Consider the following 21315-nt stretch of genomic DNA (forward strand, 5'->3'; position numbering starts at 1 on the left):
TCCCAACGCCTTTCATGTTAGCAACCCCATCAAAGAAAATTTTCCATCCTGGCTTTTCAATCTGTTCCAATTCATCAATGTACATTACCTCTTCATCAGGGAAATAGGTCTTCAAAGGTTCGTATTCTTCATCCACAGGATTCTCAGCCAAATGGTCGTCCAATGCTTGTGATTTCATCGCAGTCCGAGTCACGTAGACAATGTCAAATTCTGTGAGAAAAATCTGCCACTTTGCGAGCCTCCCTGTAGGCATAGGCTTTTGAAAGATATATTTTAACGGATCCAAACGAGAGATAAGGTAAGTAGTGTAAGATGACAAATAGTGCTTCAACTTCTGTGCCACCCAAGTGAGGGCGCAACACGTCCTCTCAAGATGAGTGTACTTAACCTCGTAAGATGTGAACTTCTTGCTGAGATAATAGATGGCCTACTCCTTCCTATCGGTAATGTCATGCTGACCCAACACACAACCAAATAAATTGTCCAAGACCGTCAAATACAGAATCAAAGGTCTCATTGGTTCTGGCGGGACCAACACAGATGGGTTTGACAAGTACCCCTTTATCTTATCAAATATTTCCTGACATTCATCTGTCCACTTGACCACAACATCTTTCTTTAACAATTTGAAGATAGGCTCACAAGTTGTCGTGAGCTGAGCAATAAACCTGCTGATGTAATTCAATCTCCCCAACAGACTCATCACCTCAGTCTTGTTCTTTGGGGGTGGCAATTCCTGGATAGCTTTGATCTTTGACGGGTCTAATTTAATACCTCAGCGGCTGACTATGAATCCCAACAACTTTCCAGACAGAACATCGAACGCGCATTTTACAAGATTGAGCTTGAGATTGTACCTGCGAAGCCTTTGGAAGAACTTTCTCAGATCTCTGACATGGTTAGACTACTTTCTAGACTTTACAATCACATCATCCACATAAACCTCGATCTCCCTGTGTATCATGTCACGGAATATGGTCGTCATTGCCCTCATGTAGGTTGCCCCAGCATTTTTCAAACCAAATGGCATGACCCGATAGCAGTACGTTCCCCATGGCATGATGAATGCCGTCTTTTCTGTGTTCTCCTCGTCCATTAAGATTTGGTGGTAGCCCGCATAACAATCTACAAAAGAACCAATCTCATGTTTGGCACAATTATCGATCAATATATGGATGTTCGGCAATGGGAAGTTATCCTTGGGACTTGCCTTGTTGAGATCTCGATAATCAACACACACCCTGGTCTTGCCATCCTTCTTCGGCACAGGCACAACATTGGCCAACCAGGTGGGATACCGGGTGACCCGAATGACCTTGGCCTCAAACTGTTTGGTGACCTCTTCCTTAATCTTCACACTCATATCAGTTTTAAATTTCCTCAGATTTTGCTTGACAGGGGGAATGCCAGGTCAGTGGGAAATTTGTGAACCACCAAGTCAGTGCTTATACCCGGCATGTCGTCATAGGACCATGCAAAAATATCTTTATACTCAAACAATGCTTTAATTATCTCCTCTCTGAGTTGTGGTTCAAGATGGACACTTATTTTAGCTTCCCGGACATTATCTTGGTCCCCTAAATTGATTGCTTCTGTGTCACTCAGGTTAGGCTTGGATTTTTCTTCAAACTGACTTAATTCTTTACTAATCTCTTCAAAGGCTTCATCCTCGTCATATTCTGATTCACCATCACACTCTATTTCTTGAATTACTATTTTAGAATTAGATTGGCTTTTAAGACTGGGCCGGAGATTCCTCATGCATGTCATATCATTGAAGCTAGCATAAAAAGAACTGTACAAGGAAGAAAATAAAAATAAAAATAAAACTATCAGGAAGGAAGAAAAAAAGAAATTGCATTTCATTGAAATTAAAGATAACAAGGTTTATACATTCAAACGGACGGAACCTAGAATCTGAATTACAACCCTAGCATAATCCAGATAAACTGAAAGGAAATCAAAGCAAACTACCAAAACTCCTTCTTGGTGGGGAGAGGAGTAGCTTCCCAATTGTTAATCTTTGCACTGGGCCCAGCAAACTGCACATCCACTTTACTCGAGCCCTCTCTAGCTTTCAACATGTTCACATTGGCGAATAACCTCTCGAACTTTTCAATCAAATCTCTATCTACATCAACCACTGAACTGGGAACTGTTGCCACTGGGCGTTTCTTGGTGCCAGGCCTAACAAATGATCTGGAAAGACGCGGGACTGGCTTTGGAAAGGCCCATGCCTTATGTTTCTTTTTTCTGGCTCTTCTTACGTCTGCGACTGTGGGCTTGAATCCCAGACCAAATGTATCCAAGTTTTTAGGAAGAGAAATCGGTTGTACGATACCTTGCAGAGATGCACCCAAACCCTTGCCCGGTACAAAACCATTTTTCAATATTTCAACGGCTACCATGACTGATGTAGCAGCTACCCTCGGGGTTGGAACGCACTTCCCTTCTGGAATTTTCTCTACCGATACCATGTAAAAAACCTAATAAACCCATGACTCCTTATCGTCCTCGAACTCTATGAACGGAACAATGGCATCTCTGGGAACACACCAATTATCTTCGCCGTGCACAACAATTTCCTGTCTATCTTATTCAAACTTGACCATTTGATGCAGAGTAGACGGGACCGCTTTGGCAGCATGAATCCAGGGTCGACCTAATAGCAGATTGTAAGAAACAGCCACATCGAGCACCTAGAATTCCATAGTAAATTCAACTGGCCCTATTGTAAGCTCAAACACTATGTCCCCGACTGAATCTTTCCCTCCACCGTCGAATCCCCCAACACAGATATTGTTCCTGTGAATTCTTTCATCCTCTACCTTCAACTTGTTCAAAGTGGAGAGAGGGCAAATGTTCGCGCTGGAACCATTGTCAATCAGTACCCGAGTAACCACGGAATCTTCACATTTCACCGTCAGGTAGAGGGCTCTATTGTGCTCAGTACCCTCCACGGGCAACTTATCATCAGAAAAAGTGACTCTGTTTACCTCAAATATTTTGTTAGCTATCTTTTACAAGTGGTTTACTGAGATTTTTTCATGAACGTGGTCCTCATTCAAGTTCTTCATCAAAGCTCGACGGTGCTCGTCTAAATGGATCAATAATGACAATAATGAAATCTGAGTCGGTGTTTTCCTCAACTGTTCCACAATGGAATAGTCCTATACTTTCATCTTTCTCAAAAATTCCTCTGCTTCTTCCTCGGTCATAGCTTTCTTCGCCAATACTGGGTTATCTTTGGAGATCTTAGCTTTTCTCAACTCTTCGGGGGAAAAGCATCTCCCCGATCGAGTCAGACCATGGGTCTCACAAACTTCTTCTTTAACCTCTTTCCCCTTGTAAGTCACCGTCACTCGTTCATAATTCCACGGGACTGCCTTGCTGTTGACTATCAGTAATTGAGTTACCGGCTTGATAATGACAGGATCTGTGTGGGCACCCTCCACAACTACCACAGGCTTGTTTACCACTCCTGGCACAACCACTTTTGCTCTTTCAGGTTTCCCTATAACGTCGCTTGAGGACCCTTTCTTGACCACCACAGATGGTTCACTACTTGTCCCGTTCGACTCGATCACAAACTTCTCATTTGTTGACTTTTCAAACGGCCTGGCTTCACTGGACCGAATCATCATGACAGTTTGCGAAGGCTTCTTAGGCTCCCCTCCCTTATGCACTATCTCAATCATATTTGTCTCATGATGGGCTAGAAATGGGTTTTGGTTGATACTAGGTGCCTCCGAAGCCTAGACCTCAATCCGATTAGTATCAATGAGATCTTGAATAGCTGTTTTCAATTGCCACCACTTTTCTGTGTCGTGCCCCGGAGCACCAAAACAATATTCGCAACTCACAGAGTGATCAAGATTCCTCGGGGGAGGATTTGGCAATTTTGGCTCGATCGGACTAAGCATACCCAATTGCCTTAACCTGTGGAACAAACTGGTATAGGATTCTCCCAATGGAGTGAAAGTTTTCTTCTTCTGTAACCTCTCATTCTTGGTGGCCTGATTGGGCCTGAAACCTATTCCAAGGGAATTTCAGTAGGCTCTCGGTGGTGGATAAGTATTTTGCAGGGCTGGGTAGGGATTATGTGGAGTTGGCGCACGCCATTGCGCGTGGCAGGAGGTTGAGGGTATGTTTGTGCATGATGGACGGAAAAATAGGTATCTGGTGGTGGGTAATAGTGTTGTGGTAGGCTATATAGAGTGTGGAGGTAAGTTTGGTGATAGGGTCGAGGCTGGTTATAGTAACGTAAAGGGCCCCTAGGTACGACCCAAGCTCCTGACTCAACTGTCGCAACATTCTCTTTCTTCTTTTTCCCAAGTACACCTCCAGTACCGTTTTGAATGGCCTGGGTGGTCGCTTTGATTGCTGAATAACTCATGATCTTGTTGGACTTGAGTCCCTCCTCAGCCATGCCTCCCATTTTTACAACCTCGTTAAAGGACTTGCCCACTGCTGACACCAAATGACCAAAATAAGTGGGCTCCAAGGCCTGCAAGAAATAATCAACCATCTCGCTTTCTTTCATTGGAGGGTCGACCTTCGCAGCTTGCTCCCTCCAACGGAATCCGTATTCCCGGAAACTCTCACCAGGATTTTTCTCAATCTTTGTCAATGACAGACGGTCTGGGATAATTTCAAGATTGTACTAAAAATGACAGGCAAAGGCTTGGTCCAAATCGTCCCATGTGTACCACCTATTGTGATCTTGTCTAGTATACCATTCCAATGCCAATCCGCTCAGACTTTGGCTAAAATATGCCATCAATAATTCATCTCTTCCGCCCGCCCCTCTCATCTTGCTACAAAATCCTCTTAAGTGTGCTACTGGGTCACCATGCCCGTCGTACAAATCAAACTTAGGCATCTTGAACCCTGTTGGTAACTGAACATCTGGGAACAAACATAAATCCTTATAGGTCACACTTACTTGACCTCCCAACCCCCTCATATCTCTAAACGATTGTTCCAAGCTTTTGACCATTCTGATCATTTCCTCATGTTCGGGATTTTTGGGTGGCTTCTCGGCCTCTGCTGGGAGATCAAGATGAGGGGTGTAAGAATATGGTTCCGGAACTTTGAAGGTGGGTTCAGGGGGATAATACTAGTTGTCATGAGTCTAGAACAGAGGTTCACTGGAAGATCGGTGTAATGCAGCAGGTGGAGGTGCCACAAAAACGGGATTGATTGGTGGAGGAGGGTATGAGACTTGTTTCGGTGGTGGAGCTTGAGAAGTATGGGAAGTGGTGCCATAGCATTGTTGGTAGAGGGGAAAGGCTGGAGATAAGTTCACAGTGGGAGGCTCCTGAGGTTGGGCCGATGGTGGGGTATAAGCAGGGTTGGCGGGGTAAACCGGTGGTGGATGACCCTTTTGCCCAGGACTGGTACATTTCAGCCATTTGCTGATTTAACTTATACATCTCTTCCTTAATCGTATTAACATCCAATTCTTCCACCTCTTTTGACGGATCAACAATACTTGTTTCCGGTTCTTGGTTGGCCATGTTCAGCTTGTCTTTTGATCGGGTGTTGTAGGAGTGAGTTGCCAGAATTCCAATCAACTAACCACCTGCCTAAACTCAGTATATCAACAACAACCTTGTTAGTGATTAGGGCTTTAACAAATAGTAACCGCACATTTTGGGGAATGAATGCACCTAAGCAGTTAACCGTTTCTACTATGCATTTGATCGGCTGCTTGCATCATCCCAGCTTTTCCTTATTTCCATTTGCAATTTCTCTTTTCCCCCTTTTTCTCTCTTTTCATTCTGGCCTTTGCCTTTTCTTTGTTTTTATCCTCTCATTTCCCTCTTGTTTTGCCATTGTTTCTTTCTCTTGGTTTTCTTATTTTTCTCTCTTTTCTTTTCTTTTCTTTTTCTCTCTTGTTTTTCCTCTCTCCTTTTCTTTTTCTTCTCTCTTTTCTCTTTTGGTTATGGTCAAATCCTATGGAGATTGCCTACGTATCATGACCCCGCATAAATCAGACCGAGCGTAGTTCTGGGAGGTAAGTGTGAAAGTAAATAATAAAACATCTTGGGATTTTTGATTTTCACAAAAAAAATGCTTTGATTACAAAGACTCAAAACTAACAGACTCCAAAAGAAACTAACAGACTCTGATGAAAAGATGAAATACAGATAATACAGACTCAAAAATAACTGACAGACTCCAGCAGAAAGAAAATACAGACTCAAAACACCTGACAGACTCTAACGGAAAAGGAAATGCATACTCAAATAAAAAATCACGAATACATTAATGCTCCTGGTGCCTGCGGGACATCATTCGGTCTCGCCACGGGCCTATATGCAAAATCCCTTTGAAGTTGATCCAAGTCACTCATTATCTGTTTAACAAATGTCATCACTGCCGTGAAGAAGGTGGTGCAAGTCATATCCTCACAAGCTTGGCACTTCACAACAATGTAATCGACGATGTTTATAATTCTCTCTCTTATGACACCTTTTTCTTTAACAAATGCCCGATCTGCTGGGCCCTGGCTTCCAAAGTTTGTTCGGCCACATGATTCTGCTCCTGAAGTTGTTGCAAATCTATTTCTAATTGTGACAATGCTGTATAATAATGTTCCCTTTCAACCTTCAAGTCTTTCGCCTGTTTGATCATTTTGTATACCGTGGCAATGACCCTTTTCTTTAATCTTGCGACCTCATAGTCGTACTTTTCTTTCAACTGCTTAACCAGGCGTGCTCGTTCATCTGCGTTTTTAGCCAATTGCTTTCGAGCCCTGGCTAGTTCACTTTCTGCTTTGTTCAAATCAAAACTATAGTCACTCACTGTCTGCCTCAGGTTATCTATGAGTTTTTCATCTTTGGCACTTCGGGCAGGGTTTTCTGCCGCTATTTTCATTTTCTGAATTTGGGCTCGAAGGGCCTCATTTTCTTTGGCTAGCTTTTTATTTTCTCCTTCGTCTGTCGCAGCTTGCAAACTATTCTCGAATTGAAGTTCTCTGACTTGTTTTTCCAATTTGCTTATGGTAAAACTGTACTCGTTTTCTTTGGTCAACCAGTCCCATTGCACTTGTGGTCCGTCGGTGAACTGTTGGACATGGGGTCTCTTTGTGGGCCTTTCGGGCTCATGATGAACTCGGGATCTTTTACCATACCAATCGGTGTAACTAGGCTCCACTTCGCCTCTGGATAGATCTCGTACTTGTGTATTAGGACCTAAGAATCTTCACTGATGCCAAATCCAACGTACTTTTTCTTCTGGAAAGGCGGCTTTTGGTTCTATCTCAATGACCTGCCAACTCAAATCTTCATCGTGTGGGATGGTCTGGTATCAGCCTAACTAACGTAGGACTCTGTGCGGAGCATAAGGCTGGATACTCCGAAGACCCATCAACAGCAAAAAACACACGTCAGCTGACATATAGATTACTTCACTGACCGAGAGCCATCGGATCGTCCATTCGATCTTGTTTGCAGTCAAAGATCTCAAATGAGCATACCATGCTTCCGTACCATCCGAGAACTCATAACCCTCTACCCGTTTTTCATGTTTTTCGATGCATTCAAGGTCAGTCATACCACAATTCAAGTATTCGGGATGGTGGCAAAGGTGTTCCTCCATCCATAGTTGTAACAACATATTGCACCCTTCAAAGAACTTCCCTCCTTCTCGACAAAGGGTCAGAGCTTGGTAAATTTCCACCAAGATCAGCGGCACTATAGTCCCATTTGCCTTTTTCATCAAGAAGTCAATTATCCCTACAAGCCCCAACTCTATATTCCCGTCTTTTCTGGGGCAAACCAAAATACCCAGGAACGCCATTATAAAAGCTAATCCTCTCTGATATTCCACTTGTCTTGGTTTCCCGCATGAGTAAGACCGATATCTGGCATTTTGAAGCCACGGGGATTCCTGTAACGTCGATACAAAAAGTAGAAGGTACAGAATCCTTTGGCCAAATTTCCGTCTCGGATGTCCCGACTGATGCTTAGCAAGTTCAAAAATTTGTGAGGGGTTACTGTTCTCGGTGCTACCGGGTATTGATTTCTAAGATTCCCCTCGAAGCCAGCATAGCCTGCTATCTCTTCCATTGTAGGAGTTAACTCGAAATTAGCAAAGTGGAATACATTATGTGTTGGGTCCCAAAATGGTATCAAGGCCTCAATCACGTCTTTTCTTGGCTTAACCTTCAAGAGCCCGATAAGACCGCCCAACGCTTTTGTCACAACTTTCCTGCTGTCATCCCCCAAATCATGCCACCACATATGTAACTCCAAAGGGATCTCTTCACGGATTGAGAAAGGTTCATTTTGAATTGTGCTCATCCTGCACATTTATTAAGGTGATTTTAATTAAAAGAAAACTATGACTCATTTTGACTCAAGAAAAATGACCATTTTTTTTTCAAAATTTTCACAAATATATCTGGTCTTGCCAATACGGCCTTTCAGCATTTCGAAAATGAAGATTTTAAGGTTATGTCGGCTAACCCGCCAAAAAGTGACTAAAAGTGGTTGTTCTTGCAAAACAGCCTTCCAGCGCCCTTTTGAGGGATATTCGGCTATTTTGAGAAGAATGGCATCATCTTACTTTACTTGCAATGAAAATAAAATTTTTATTCTTTTTGGGCTGCTTTTACAAAAGAGAAGTTGGACCCGATGGGGGTTGCCTACGTATCTCACCCCTATGAGAATCAAACTGGCGTAGTTCGAGCAAATAAAACAAACTATTTTTGAAAACAAAACTCTTTATTTTCATTTTTCACTTCATTTTTTTTTCAAAAATTTGGTAGAGTTTCAGCGCTATTTGGACATTGGTTTTTTCTCAAAACAGGTGATTAACTCTCTTAACCCTCTACACTACTATTTCTATTTCCTCGACTTTTCCCAATATTCATAAGCCGGTCAACATGCAAGTCCGAAGCAAATAAATGCACAAGTAGCAAGTAAGATGCATCAGGATGGTCTTTTTCATTTTTGGTATACCTGTCCTAGACAGACCCAACCCCTGTGTTGAGTCTCCAAAGTTAAATGCACATGATGCAAGCAAATGTTCCTACTAGGGATCCGACATGAGGTCTCGTTGTACTAGGTTCAAAATCTGGGTTTATTGTTCTAGACCTGGCTTACCCGAGCGGATAGCTCGAGCCAAGGGGGGCAGCGTACTGGGAATACAGAAGCTTCACCGGTTTTGCAACTTGTCCGAACCTCGTTCTAAATTTGGGATATGACTCTAACAGAAAAGAAGTCACACGAAGTACACACTTCTTCATGATTTAGAAGACTCAGAGAGAAGAGGGATTTCGCAACAGTTTATATACAGTTCACGGAATATCAAAGCGGTAAAAGCAATCAATTAGCACATTAGGCCCAAATCATGTAACAAATTCAGATAATGGATAAAGCCTACTATAACAATTATTCTAAGCTCGAATTCTTGAACCCTGAACCAGAGATTCTGGGTTCGATCCCTAGCAGAGTCGCCAGAGCTGTCACACCTCCTTTTTACCTACACCCTTGGAAGGATATAAGGGAGTTTTTCCAATTAAAGGACAACCGAAACGGAATCATTTCATTTAAAGATTCAGAGTCGCCACTTGGGATAATTTATGGTGTCCCAAGTCATCGGTTCAAATCCCGAATCGAGGAAAGGATTGACTCTGTTTAACAGTCCGCGAACCAAAAATTCGAGTAAGGAATTCTGTTAACCTGGGAGAAGGTGTTAGGCATTTTCGAGTTCCGTAGTTCTAGCACGGTCGCTTAAATGTTATATTCGGCTTAATTATCTAACTTTAGAAACATGTTTTAACCTATAATGCCTTTTTAAACTTTTAACCGCTTTTAATCAATTTTAACAGAAGATTGAACGTCGTTTAAAACACGTATTTGGATCGCGCCACATGAAATGCACCCACAATCCTAAATATATTTTATTCAACGTTTTAAGATTTGATTTGGGTCACATGAAATGCACACCCGGTTTTAGGAAGGTAATATTATTAAAATACACGCCTAAAGCAACTAACGCATATTTAACTTTGCGAGTGCCATGGAAAATTTGCTAAATGGCACGCCTCTAATTCTAAGAACTAAAATATTAACTAAGCGAGGATCATGCATTTTAAGATTTTATTTGGCACGACACCTCAATTCCAATTCTAGAAGGGAATTCAAACAAAGTTTTAGAAGGCCATATATTGCTAGAATTATATACTATGGCACGCCTCAATTATTAGGGTTTGGCTAGTTGATTAAAGGGCATAAAAAGTCCTTGAATCAAATTCACGAGGCCAAATTTAACCGCATTGCAAGGGTGTAGAATCGGGCCAGTCATTAGAGTGGATATGGGCCAGCGACGGCCATTAACACGGAGGCATCAATTCACTGTAAACAAAAATTGCTTTTATTTCCAAATTGCCTTCAAGGCTCTGGACCCAAATTTAGCCCAAACTTAACAAAAGAAAACGACAGCAACGTTCAGATCCAATTAACAATAATCATTTACACAAGCAGGAGTAACTTAAACTATTCGAAATGCAAAAATTCATAAAATTCAGAACATCTCATATTCAAATCCTCATGTCTCATTCAAATTATTATACCAAATCATAACTAAAAATGCTGGACTTTTACCTTGAGCAACACCTTTCAACAAGCTACCAAATCAACTAATACAAGACCAAACTTAATTATGTCATTCAAACACTAGTCAACTATTCACACCAATCAAAGTGTTATTACCATTACCAACTAGGACACTTCTTTCACCCATAGCTATTTTCAACACGACTGATGCTAAACAAGAAAATCAAATCACTCAAAGCTTCAGTTTTATGCTGTGACAATCAGCTCATGCTCTATTTACGAGTCAAAACATTTTTAATGGTAAACATTGCAAGCATATATGAAATTGAAGGGAAACGACTAAGGCTCATTGTGAACATCTACAGTTCTTGATCAATTTTCAGATTCCAAACTTCAAATACACTTAAGTGATGTCCATAGTGTTTGAGAATACCTGGAAAACAAAATGACAGAAAAGGAAGAAGATCAGCAATAGAAGGACAGTGTCAACAACAACAATGGAACAATAGTCTCTCAGTAGTTCAAAATCAGTTTTAAAAACCCAAAATCAGACAATCTTCAACCCAGATAAGTACTTGTGATCTTTCAGGAATTAGAGCTAAACAAAGGAAGCGAAGAAAATTAGAAATCCGGACTCCCAACACAAATTCAGCTCAGAATCAGCTTTCAAAAAATAGATTAAACCAACCTTAACCCCATATGAATCAAAGATTGCTTCAGATATTCAAAACCTCAAGAATTATAGAAAGAAATCCAACGGAACAGTAGTTTTCTATGAAATTCTTAGCCATTCTTGAGTTTCAAATCTTTTTATCTCCTCTATCTCTTGGGTCTCTTCCCATCTTCCTTGAAATGCAAGGAAAAGGTGCCTTTATAGGCAAGGAAATAAGGTAGCAATGGGGAATCAAATTTTCATTTTAGTCCTTCTCATGTTTTTATTTTTGCCTAGATATCCCTACTTAGTTTTCAGAGTTTTCAAAACAATCCCAAAGTCAGCTTCTAAGAAGCTTCTTAATCAGTTATACACAGATTTCCCTAAGCACATTACCCAAAACACCCTTAGTTACCCCTAAAATTTACTCTTGAGTCTCAGATGGGTTATGGGTCAAGTTGACCCTGGGCTGACCCATTAGAATGAACCCCATTTTCTCTGGTCTTTGATTCAATCAACAATCAAATCCAGTCCATTGAAGCCCAAATAAAATTCAAACCCAAAAATGATTAGAGATTTAAAGTGAAACCAGAATAAAGGAAAAAAGAGATTTAAAATTAATTAAGAGAGCGAAAAATCTGAAACCAAAAATGACTTAAATAAAAAGAACAACCATGGCAAATGAGCAAAACAAACACAATAAAAGGAGAAAACTAGCACGACACATCATGAATATCAAATAACTAATGAAAGAAAAAGAAAAACCTAAATTCAGAAATTGAATTTTTTTCTAAATTCTATTAGAAGAAGCCAGTTGAAGAAGGATAGAAAAAAGAGCAGGGGAACAGATGTGTAACAACAACAATAAACAGAAAGGGTGATGGAAACCTACCGATTCAACCTTGGACTGGACTGACCTTCTCTATTACACCGCAGGATAATGTCAATCATCTGTTCTTTGTCAAGAACAGGAAAATGACATCATTTCGTGATGAAATTGTCCCTAAAACATCATGAGACAGGACCCTTGACCTTGCATGCGTAGTTTCAATTTTAGGCTTTTAGGGCTTAAACCTTTGATTTGATATTCGAACCGCTCCGGAGGTGTTTGAAGGAAACTGAGTTAGGATTTAGAATGAGGGAGGGAGAAAGGTCTCAGGGTGTTGATTTGGGATCGAACAGAGGCGGTGGCGCCACCGGGGAAGGTTGGGCGGCGCTAGGGTTTCGATCTTTGATCTGAAATTCGAGCAGTTCTGAAAGGATTTGAGAGGAGTTGTTTGGGGATTTGTGATGTGGAGGTGGAGGAGAGTGTGGGGTGTTAATTTCAGCGGGGTTGGCGGCGGTACCGCCACCCTCAGGCGGTGGGCATTCAAGGGCGGCTGCTAGGGTTCAGGTCTGGTCTTTGAGAGAGGAGTCTGAGGGAGATGAGAGACGGGGGTAGGGGGAACGTTTGGACAATTATATGTTATGGGGTGCCTAGTTCCAGACCGTTGGATTGATGAGATCCAACGGTCGTGATTAGTAGAGGGTAAAACGGGGTCGTTTGGATGGGAAGGGGGTTTGGACCGGGTTGGGACGCGAGTTTGGGCCGGTTCGAGTGGGTATCGGGGAAAAATACACTTGGGCCTGGGGAGATTGAATTAAAAACAACCCAAATATCAGATTTTGTATTCCATTCCAATTTCTTTTTATTTTCAAATTCTTTTAATTAATTTCAAATAAAAATAAAACCTGAATAAAAATCTTAAAACTAGATTATCCTACCAAATTAAAATGATTAACTCTAAATAATAATTACCACAACTAATTAAATACCAAATTAAAGAAAAACTACCAAAATTCGAAACTAAAAATTTAAAATGCAAAAATAAGTTATTTTTTTGTGATTTTTAATTACTAATTAATTCAAGAATGCAAAATTAAATCCTAAATGCAAATGCAGTGTATTTTTATATTTTCATGAATTAAATAAAATAAACATGCACAGACAAATGCAAACAATAACAAAAAATGTTACGAAAATCTACGAAATTGCAAATAATAGAAAAATTTATTTTTTCTTGAATCTATGGGAATAACTCATATAAGGTAAAAATCACGTGCTCACAAGTAGCATAAATAAATGACGTTAATATACAACAATCACCAAACAAGAAACTGGACCAGAGCTTATTAGCTTCTATAAAGCACTGACTATATATTTATCTTAAACAAACTCGTACATTTAAAAACCAAACTCAACAACATCCAACTTGTATTATTCGGTCTGTTATAGATTTTGGGTAAGACAACTCATTAATAATTGGTGCAAAAGTGACCACGCAACTATCCAAATGATGTGAAAACATCTTTGAAATTTTTTTCGTTTTTTCCAAGTCACACTTATAGTCTTTTTAGCCAAGCTTCTATGACAATCCGGCCAATCATCTCATGAGTTACCGTTCTGTTTTCCCTATTTCTGCTTCTTTATATTTCATTATCCCTGTTTTTTGGTATCGTATTGGTCGGATCGAATCCGGAATGATTTTGGTAAGGTTTGAGACACTTAATCTCTTTTAAGGAAGCTTAAGTTGGAAAAGTCAATCAGATGTTGACTTATGTGTTAGAGGGCTCAGAAGTGAGTTCCTAGGGTTCGGTTAGTTTCGGGAGGTGATTTATGGCTTAGTAGTGTGATCGGAATGAGTTTTGGAGGTCCGGAGTAGATTTAGGCATGAATTGACGAAGTTGATATTTTGGCAATTTTCGGTTGGTAGGCGAGATTTTGATATAGGCGTCGGAATGGAATTCCGATAGTCGCAGTAGTTCCGTTGTGTCATTTGGGATGTGTGTACAAATTTTCAGGTCATTCAGATGTGGTTTGGTTGGGTTTTTGATCAAAAGCGAAATTCCGAAGATTTTAGAAAGTTTGGCTTGAATCCGATGTGTTTTGGGTGATTTGATGTTGTTTGAGGTGTTTTGATGATTGGAACAAATCTAAATAAGATATTAGGATATGTTTGTGATTTTGGTTGAGGTCCCGGGGTCCTCGGGGTGATTTCAGATGGTTGACGGAGAAGTTTGGACCTTGTTGCAGCTGCTGAATTTGCTGCTTCTGGTATTTTCGCACCTCCGGATTGGGGCGCCGTATAAGCGGAAGAGTGGCCGCAGAAGTGGAATCATGAGGGATTGTTAGGGACCGCAGAAGCGGTTAGGGTGACCGCATCTGCGATATTGCAGATACGGAAGGTTGACCGCAGAAGCGGTTTTAGCCGATAAGTAAGGAACCGCAGTTATTGGGCCGCATATGCGGTACCGCAGAAGCGGTAATTTGGCCGCATATGCGAAAATGACTGAGCAGAAAGTATAAATTGTGGCCTTCATGAAATTTAAGCTATTTCACCATTTTTATCTCGGCTTTGGAGCTTTTTCGACGATTTGAAAGAGTGATTTCAAGGGAACTTCATTGAGGTAAGGAATTTGGACCTAAAACTCATTCCTATGCTATTAATTCATGGATTAGAGCTACAAATTATGGAAATTATGGGTGAAATTTGGGGAAACTAAGGCTTGGAAACTTAGACCTTTAATTGGGGATTTGGAGGACCATTTGGGGTCGGATTTGAAAACTTTTGATATGTATGAACTCCTGGGGAAATAAGGAATCTATTGATGTAAAAATTATCGAATTCTGAGACGTGGGCTTGGGGGTTGGGTTTTGGTAATTTCGGGATTTGTGTCATTTATTGATTATTTTCGCTTGGGCTTTGTTCCATTAGCATATTTTGACGTCCTCGTTCTGATTTTGGATAGATTCGATGCGAGTGGAGGCCGATTTGAGGGGCAAAGGCGTCGCGAGCTAGAGATTTGACCGGTTTGAGGTGAGTAATGATTGTAAATGATGTTCTGAGGGTTTGAAACCTTGGATTGCACATCGTAATGCTATATTGAGGTGAGGCACACGTTCGATGACGAGTGTGGGGTCGTGCACTCTTGGGGATTGTGACTTGGTCCGTCCTGATTGATGCTTTTACCGCGTATTTGATTGAAAATTATATTGCTATCATTATTATTTGGGCTGAATGTCATATTTGGGCCTAGTGCCAACTATTTGAACCCTTCGGGGCTTTTTATTGATATTTCCTCACTGATTTGACTTTATACTTGAACTCAGTCATGTTATTTTCCACTGTTTTCATACTCAGCCATGTTTACTCAGTTTTAAGACTTAAATGATATTTTAAATGATTGTTTGGGCTGAGAAACACTGTTTTACTATTGCCCGAGGGGCTTGTGAGGATTTTGACTGAGTAAGGCCGAGGGACTATGTTGTGAGGAAACACTAATATTGATTTGAGGCCGAGGGCCTGAGATATGTATGCCACGAGGTGGCTTGATTGATATGAGGTCGAGGGCCTAGTTATGATGCCACGAGGTGGCTTGATATTACGCTTGGGCCGTAAGGGGCCCCTCCAGGAGTCTGTACACCCTCAGTGAGCACGGGTACCCATTGTTATGTGAGATTGAGCCCGAGGGGCTGATGTTGTACTATGTGATTGCCCGAGGGGCTGGTACTGTTCTGAGATGTTGCCCGAGGGGCGGATTTGTTGATACTGTGCCCGTGGGGCGAGCCTTTATGTATTTATTTTTCATATTTGGCTGCCAATTACCTACTTAATTATTGAAAAAAGGCTTTTCATGAAACTACATTTGAGTTAAAGGATTTTACCTACCTTTCACTGATTTACTGATTCTAAATGGTTTTACTGCTTCTTTATAGAATGCTTTGTGCCTTACGTAATTTCTTGCTTTCAGTCTTTATTTACATTTGTTACTCACTAAGTTGGAGTACTTACTTTACTCCCTGCACCCCTATGTGCAGATTCAGGCATTACGGATCCTGCCAGTGCGAGTTGAGAGCTCCCGATGAACATTCGGAGTTCACGAGGTAGCTGTTTGACGTCCGCAGACCCGTGTTTCTCCCTCATAGTTTGTAATAGTTTATTGACTTCTCAGACTTGTATTAGAACTTGTAGATGCTCATGACTAGTGGCACCCCGGTATCGGGCTGTGTATGGGTGTTTTTCCACGTATTTATGTTATCATTGTTATTTCGGATTTATTTTATCATGTTTAGACCGTTTTCTTAAATGATTAACTGTTAATAATTGAAAAATGGGAAGTTTCAGTTGTCCTTGTCTTTACAAGAGGCGCCATCACAACCGGGTCCGGGCTAGGGTCGTGACAAGTTATTATCAGAGCCTAGGTTACATAGGTCTCACGAGTCATGAGTAGGTTTAGTAGAGTCTCGCGGATCGGTACGGAGACGTTTGTATTTATCCTCGAGAGGCTGCAAAACCTTTAGGAAAATTTCACATTCTTGAATTCTTATCGTGCGTCCTTGATTCTGCTTGAAAAGTAACTCTTTGAATTCCTCCACGCGTTCGTATGTGCGCATGACCGTTCGGTATCAGATATGCATCGATGGCCTGTGATTCCCTGATCGAGGGGCGAGATGTGATTTCTGTGCGTTGATGTTAGGCCAGTCTGGAGGACTCGAGGCCGAATTTTTGTCTATAGCTCGAGCCCTGAGCTATTGATTTTTTGAGCGCGTGTTTCTGGATCCATATGTTCTGTTGTGTCCCTGTTAAGAGAGGTGATGACTGGATAGTTACGTGATGAGTGTGATGTGACTGCGAAATGTATTCATGCGATTTGGAAATGACGAGAAGGGTCTGCTAGAGGATAAAAGGACTATTAGGTGCTCGATTTTCATCTTGATTTGAGGTATAGCCCCGAGTTATGGGTGTGTGAAGGATCTTTCCATGTTTCCTAGTTGGGAGTGGAGTAACTTTCATATTGCGGTCTGAGTTTAGACTCAGGAAGTTTAAGTGACTGCGTAATGTTTATGACGGTGGAAGGTATACAGAAATGTTAGTTTGAGGCAAAGCAGGTGGGGTTATCTCCTGCGGATTGTTCTGAAGTTTGTGTAATCCCTTGTGTTATTTATTGGAAGATCTCTATTATCAGGGAAATATATGTTTTACAATTTGAATTTGGGTTGCTCAAGATAGTAGGCTTGACTACTATGAGAGTGAATACGAGATTTGTAGAAGATATAAAGTACCAGATGGTTTGGTGTTCCACGAGCTTATGAAGGATTGAGTTTAATCTCACTATGGTATTATGGCAGCAATAAAGTATATGTGTTATGAGTTATTGTGTATGTTTTGGTCTATGGCTTCGAGCCAAGTGGGGGAGTCCACTATTAATTAGTCTATTGCACGATTATGTGCTATGTTGGTTCCAGTTTGAGGTGTGCGGGTGAATCAGTCATCGCCTTCAGCGCTAGTTACTTCAACACCACCCGCCCAGTCAGCTAGGGGTCGCCCCATAGGGGGAGGTCGATCAGGTGATGGTCAGGCCCGTTTCTATGCACTTTTGGGTAGACTCGATGCTATTGTTTCAGGTGCTGTTATTACATGTATTGTTTCAGTCTGCCACAGAGATGCCTCTATATTATTTGATTCTAGTTCCACCTTTTCTTATGTGTCATCATACTTTGCTCATTATTTGGGTACGCCCCATGAGTTTCTTGCTTTACTTGTTCATGTATCTACTCTGGTGGGCGATACTGTTGTGGTAGACCGTGTGTACCGATCGTGTGCGGTGACAATTGGGGGTCTGAAGAGCCATGTGGATCTTTTATTATTGTGTATGGTGAATTTCAATGTCATTTTGGGCATGGATTGGCTATCTCCGCGTCATGCTATTATGGACTATCATGCTAAGACAGTCACATTGGCTATACCGGGTGTGCCACAGATCGAGTGGCGAGGTGTGATCGATTATATTACTAGTAGAGTGATCTCATTCTTGAAAGACCAGCGTATGGTTGGGAAGGGTTGTCTTTCGTATCTAGCCTTTGTGAGGGATGTCAGTGCTGAGACTCCCAGTATTGATTCTATTTCAGTTGTGAGGGATTTTCCCGATGTGTTTCCTACAAACCTGTCGGGCATGCCACTGGACAGGGATATTGATTTTGGTATTGATCTGGTGCCGGGCACTCATCCCATTTCTATTCCGCCGTATCGTATGGCACCAGCGGAGTTGAATGAATTAAAGGAGCAACTTCAGGAACTCCTTAATAAAGGGTTCATTCGGCCTAGTGTGTCACCTTGGGTGCGCCGGTTCTATTTGTGAAGAAGAAGGATAGCACTATGAGAATGTGCATTTATTATAGGCAATTGAACAAAGTAACAATTAAGAACAAGTATCCTTTGCCTTGCATTGATGATTTATTCGACCAGCTTCAGGGAGCGAGAGTGTTCTCCAAGATTGATCTTTGTTTAGGTTATCACCAGTTGAAGATCAAGGACTTAGATATTCTTAAGACAGCTTTTAGGACCCGACATGGTCATTATGAGTTCTTGGTGATGTCTTTTGGGCTGACTAATGCCCAGCAAGTCAGCAACGTTCATGCATTTGATGAACAACGTGTTTAGGCCTTATCTTGACTCGTTTGTCATAGTCTTCATTGATGATATTCTGGTATATTCGCGTAGTTAGGAGGAGCACGCGGAGCATTTGAGAGTTGTGTTGCAGAGATTGAGAGAGGAGAAGCTTTATGCAAAATTCTCCATGTGTGAGTTTTGGCTCAGTTCAGTGGCTTTCTTGGGGCACGTGGTGTCCAGCGAGGGTATTCAGGTTGATTCGAAGAAGATAGAGGCAGTTCAGAGTTGGCCCAGACTATCCTCAGCCATAGAGATTCGCAGCTTTCTTGGTTTGGAGGGTTATTATTGCCGGTTTGTTCAGGGATTCTCATCTATCGCATCGCCCTTGACCAAGTTGACTCAGAAGGGTGCTTCATTTGTATGGCCGGACGAGTGTGAGGAGAGCTTTCAAAAGCTCAAGACAGCTTTGACCACAACTCCAGTGTTGGTCTTGCCATCAGCTTCAGGTTCATATACCATGTATTGTGATGCTTCAAGAGTTGGGATTGGTTGTGTGTTGATGCAGGAGGGTAGAGTTATTGCTTATGCTTCTCGTCAGTTGAAGCCCCATGAGAAGAACTACCCCGTTCATGATTTGGAGTTGGCTGCCATAGTTCACGCGTTGAAAATTTGGAGGCATTACTTGTATGGCGTATCTTGTGAGGTGTTCACTGATCATCGCAGTCTTCAGCATTTGTTAAAGCAAAAAGATCTTAATTTGAGACAACGGAGATGGTTGGAGTTGCTTAAAGATTATGATATCACTATATTGTACCATCCGGGAAAGGCCAATGTGGTGGCCGATGCTTTGAGCTGAAAGGCAGTGAGTATGGGGAGTTTGGCATATGTTCCAGTTAGGGAGAGACCGGTTGCAGTTGATGTTCAGGCCTTGGCCAATCGGTTCGTGAGGCTAGATATTTCGAAGCCCAGTTGGGTATTGGCTTGTATGGTTTCTTGGTCTTCCTTATATGATTGCATCAGAGAGCGCCAGTATGATGATTCACACTTGCTTGTCCTTAAAGACAGAGTTCGTCATGACGATGCTAGAGATGTGACCATTGGAGATGATGGGGTGTTGAGGATGCAGGGCCGGATTTGTGTGCCCAATGTGGATGGGCTTCGGGAGTTGATTCTGGAGGAGGCCCATAGCTTGCGGTATTCTATTCATCTGGGTGCCGCAAAGATGTATCAGGATCTGAGACAGCACTATTGGTAGCGGAGAATGAAGAAAGACATTGTGGGATTTGTAGCTCGGTGTCTCAATTGTCAGTAGGTGAAATATGAGCATTAGATACCGGGAGGCTTGCTTCAACGGATAGATATTCTAGAGTAGAAGTGGGAGAGGATCACTATGGACTTTGTAGTTAGACTTCCACGGACTTTGAGAAAGTTTGATGCTATTTGGGTGATTGTGGATCGCCTGACCAAATCCGTGCACTTCATTCCTATGTGTACTACCTATTCTTCAGAGCGGTTGGCAGAGATCTATATCCGGGAGATTTTTCGTTTGCATGGTGTCCAGTTTCCATTATTTCAGATAAGGGCACTTAGTTTACTTCGTAGTTTTGGAGGTCTGTGCAGTGAGAGTTGGGTACTCGGGTTGAGTTGAGCACAACTTTTCACCCTCAGACGGATGGGCAGTCCGAGTGCACTATTCAGATATTGGAGGACATGTTGTGTGCTTGTGTCATTGATTTTGGAGGGTCATGGGATCATTTTCTACCGCTCACAGAGTTTGCTTATAACAACAGCTACCAGTGAGTATTTAGATGGCTCTATATGAGGCTTTGTATGGGAGGCGGTATAGATCTCCAGTTGGTTGGTTCGAGCCCGGTGAGGCTAGGCTATTGGGGACAGATTTGGTACAGGATGCTTTGGAGAAGGTGAAGGTGATTCAAGAAAGGCTTTGTACACGCAGTCGAGGCAAAAAAGCTATGCTGATAGGAAGGTTCGGGATGAGTCCGACATGGTTAGCGAGAAGGTTCTGTTGAAGGTTTCACCCATGAAGGGTGTTATGAGATTTGGGAAGAAAGGGAAATTGAGTCCTCGGTTCATTGGGCCTTTTGAGGTGCTTCGGAGGATTGGGGAGGTGGCTTATAAGCTTGTTTTTCCACCCAGCTTGTCGAGTGTGCATCCGGTATTTCATGTTATTATGCTCCAGAAGTATATTGGGGATCTGTCTCATGTTCTGGATTTCAGTACGGTTCAGTTGGATGATGATTTGACCTATGATGTGGAACCAGTAACTATTTTGGGTCATCAGGTTTGAAAGTTGAGGTCAAAGGATATAGCTTCAGTGAAAGTGCAGTGGAGAGGTCGGCCCGTGGAGGAGGCTACCTGGGAGAGCAAGTGGGAGACGCGGAGCAAATATCCTCACCTGTTTGAGGCTTCAGGTATGTTTCTTGATTCGTTCACGGACGAACATTTGTTTAAGTTGGGGAGGATATGACAACCTGGTCAGTCTTCTCCTGAGTTATCGCTTCATTTTCCCTATTTTTGATTCTTTATGCTTCGTTATCCGTATTTTGTGGTAACAGGTTTGTCGGATCGAATTTGGAATGATTTTGGTAATGTTTGAGACACTTAGTTTCTTTTAAGGAAGCTTAAGTTGGAAAAGTCAACCAAA

This window comes from Nicotiana sylvestris, chromosome 3 (assembly GCF_000393655.2).
Source record: "Nicotiana sylvestris chromosome 3, ASM39365v2, whole genome shotgun sequence".
In the NCBI taxonomy this organism is placed as follows: Eukaryota; Viridiplantae; Streptophyta; class Magnoliopsida; order Solanales; family Solanaceae; genus Nicotiana; species Nicotiana sylvestris.